Consider the following 3,388-nt stretch of genomic DNA (forward strand, 5'->3'; position numbering starts at 1 on the left):
TTAGAGCAGCTATTCTAGTAGACTGTGCAACCAATAAATATTTGTCCAGTAAACACGTAAGATGGCCAAATTGGTTTGAAAGGAGAGAACATGCCTCAAGACCAATGAATTCAAAGTGTTTTACCTCTTTAAATTTTCTATCTCATGGGGAAGTTTTTATTGTGGATTTTTTTCACCAGATTAATTAGTGAGACATTGACAGGGATGGAGATACATAGAAAATCTCACAAAAACAATTTCATAATTCACGGGTATTTATTTGACTCTAAAAATTAATTTTGGTAAAGAAAGAAAGACACGTGTCTTCTTTTGCATTAGATACATAAGCTGAGGCAGAGCAAAAGGCAGCACAACACGCTTAGCTTGGAAATAGCTTTGTCCTGGGTATGTGACTCCAAAAATCTGTATTTTGCACCAATGCAAAGGCTATGTCTCTTCCTGATGCCCTTCTTTGCAATCATTGACTTACCAGATCCTTAAATATCACCATGAAAGATATACACACACTTACATATATAACATAATATGTAATATATTATCTATATTATATTATCTTTCATTGTTTTATAATATTTAATATGTTACATCACATATTATAATATAATAATATATATAATATAATTGGAACAACTATAATATTATATATGGTGAGAGAGATATATATATATCAGGGCATGCATATTTTCTGGGATCATTGAGAGAGGAAAAGTTCTCACTTTGCTGCAGAACTCTTGTCTTTTCTTAAAAACAGACATATGCCAAAGTAGGGCTTTCAAAGTTTAGGAGAAAGAAAATCCTAGAAAAAAAACACATTCATTAAAGTCCATATTTTTCGTTACAAATGTTTCCCTTTATTAAGCTCTTACTGCTACCGAAGAATGTGTGCCATTTCTTTTACACACATTATCTCATGCACTATGAGGACTCCCTTAACACACTTATTGATGACAAGACTCTAGCTTATGGTCACAGATGATATCTTGCACAAGGAACAGGAAGTGATCAAACAGTAATTCAAACCTAAGACAATTTGCCTATAAAACTTGTGCCCTTCAACACCATTCTATTCACATTCTGGTGCTTTGGAACCTGCTACATTCCCAAAGAAGCCCTTTCTATTGGGTGCCAATTCCAACTAGAAAAGCCTTTCTCCTGTTGTGCTGAAATTTGTCTTCTCATAACCAACCCTCCCTCCCTGCCCCATCCCCAGCATGTAAACACACACACACACACACACAGGCACTTGTTCTGTCCTTAGGGGCTACAAGAGGCAAGCCAGTGCCTGCTTTGCCAGGATTTATACATAGTAACCCTGACTCACTCAACCTTGGTTCTCTCAACTACAAAATACACATGCCCAGGTCTGTAGTCCTTCCTCCTACAAGATATTTTCCAGAACTTTTACTGCTGATCGATTTTCTATAAAGATTAGAATCCATTTGTGTTTTCTAAAGAGTCTCTGTAGAATAAGTTGCTCATTCTGAAATTACAAAAGTCCTACTATCAGAACATGATTCTTCATGTCTAACCTAAATACCTCCAACTGCAATCTCAAGTAATTTTCCCTGGGTTCATCCACAAAGGAGACTTAAAACAGCCAGTTGTCTGCATGAGAATATTTCACATTCTTAAAGATCATTATTTGCTCCCTATTTTTTCCCTCTCTCATATAAATATTTCTAGTTCTAGTAAATTTATCTCCTCGCCCACCAGTGATTTCTGCAGCTTTTCTTTGATCTACATCCAAGTTGCTGCTGAGTTTAGGACTGTATTCAACTAGGAGGTCAAGCTCAGGCTTAAGTAAAAGGAGGCTATTGGCATGGACTCTTGTTAGGTTTTGTTCCCAGGGGTGCAACAAAATAGGAACTACTGCTTAATGAGTGCCTACTACGGGCTTGACACCATGCTGGGTACTTTATGTACAGGTCTCTAATCCTTAATTTTCTCTGGAAAGGTTTTGACTCCTGTGTTATAAATGAGGTCATGGTTTAGAGAGGATAAGTAGCTTGCCAAAGTTACAGGGCTGATGAGTGACATTTGAACCCAGGTGTGTCTAATTCCAAAGCCTAATCATTTTCTACAATACTGAAAATATAATGGATTTTTCCCAAAGTACAAAAACACCCGCCTTCCCTCAGACCACCATGAGCCAATAGGAAATACACAATGTTCAAGAATAACATACTCTTTCCCCCAACGATGCAACATTTGGTGGTACCGGTGCACATCTCTTAAACACACAGTGAGAAATCCTCACACTACTCACACTCTGGTCATTATTACTCTAAACTCATTGCCTTGGAGTCTCAATCAGCAACTATAATGGCTTTTTAGATGGAAATTTAAGTCATTTAGCAACACACACAAAAGTGTCAGGGAGAAGTCCAAAAACATTTCAAGCTTGGCCCGTGGCCCTTTCTAAAAAAAAAAAAAGCTAAGAATTGATGGGAAAGGAGTAGGAAAGTAGAACTTTGTGAAGGTGAAGAGAGTTAGAGCAGCTATTCTAGTAGACTGTGCAACCAATAAATATTTGTCCAGTAAACACGTAAGATGGCCAAATTGGTTTGAAAGGAGAGAACATGCCAAGTCTCCTTTTTTATAATAATCTTCATTCAGTGGCCTTACCTACATTACAGACCCACATATTGTTAGTTAAGGAGCTAATTTCAATGAGAAAGCATGCTCAAAAGAAGGTTGGGTGTTTTTTGTTTCTTTGTTTTTTGGGGTTTTTTTTTTTTTGGTTTTTGTTTGTTTTGTTTTTTTGGGGGGGTTTTGTTTGTTTTTTTGTTTGTTTGTTTGTTTTTGGTCTAACTAGGAGAAGATGCCCTAAATATATATTACAGGAATAGTTGGTAAAGTGTCAATAAGAATATAATTAGAATGTGGTGGGTATGTGGATAGGACCTTCTTGGTTAAATGCACTATGCTTTCTCAGTCTTTAGGCCCCTGATCAGTCATATAGAAATGTTTCCCAGTTCAATTTTCTTTGCCGCAATTCCTCTCTAAGTTTTGCAAAGGCTTTCTGTCATGAAGAAGGAGATGGTCAGTTGGGATCATGTTGATGCATTCTATCATTAGGATAAAATCTTTCCAGAAAAAAGTTAGAAACCTTCTTATAGGCTGAGCAATCCAAGCACCACCACTAATTAACATAAACAACTAACTTACAATGTGCAAATATAAGAACATCATGGGCATAGGGAAGTGTCAATTTCTAAATGACATGTTAAAAAACAAATATTAGCCGGGCACGGTGGCTCATGACTGTAATCCTAGCAATGTGGGAGGTCAAAGCAGGTGGGTTGCCTGAACTCAGGAGTTTGGGACGAGCCTGGGAAACACGGAGAAACACTATCTCTACTAAAAAAAAAAAAAATACAAAAAATTA

The 3,388-nt window shown here is 36.9% G+C and overlaps 1 protein-coding gene across 3 annotated transcripts in view; it reads left to right on the forward strand.

Annotated features, from left to right (window-relative positions):
• TNC (tenascin C) overlaps positions 1 to 3,388 on the forward strand; it is a 98,869-nt gene that overhangs the window by 22,344 nt on the left and 73,137 nt on the right. The window lies entirely within an intron of this gene.

Source organism: Mandrillus leucophaeus, unplaced genomic scaffold (genome assembly GCF_000951045.1).
Source record: "Mandrillus leucophaeus isolate KB7577 unplaced genomic scaffold, Mleu.le_1.0 Scaffold572, whole genome shotgun sequence".
NCBI lineage: Eukaryota > Metazoa > Chordata > Mammalia > Primates > Cercopithecidae > Mandrillus > Mandrillus leucophaeus.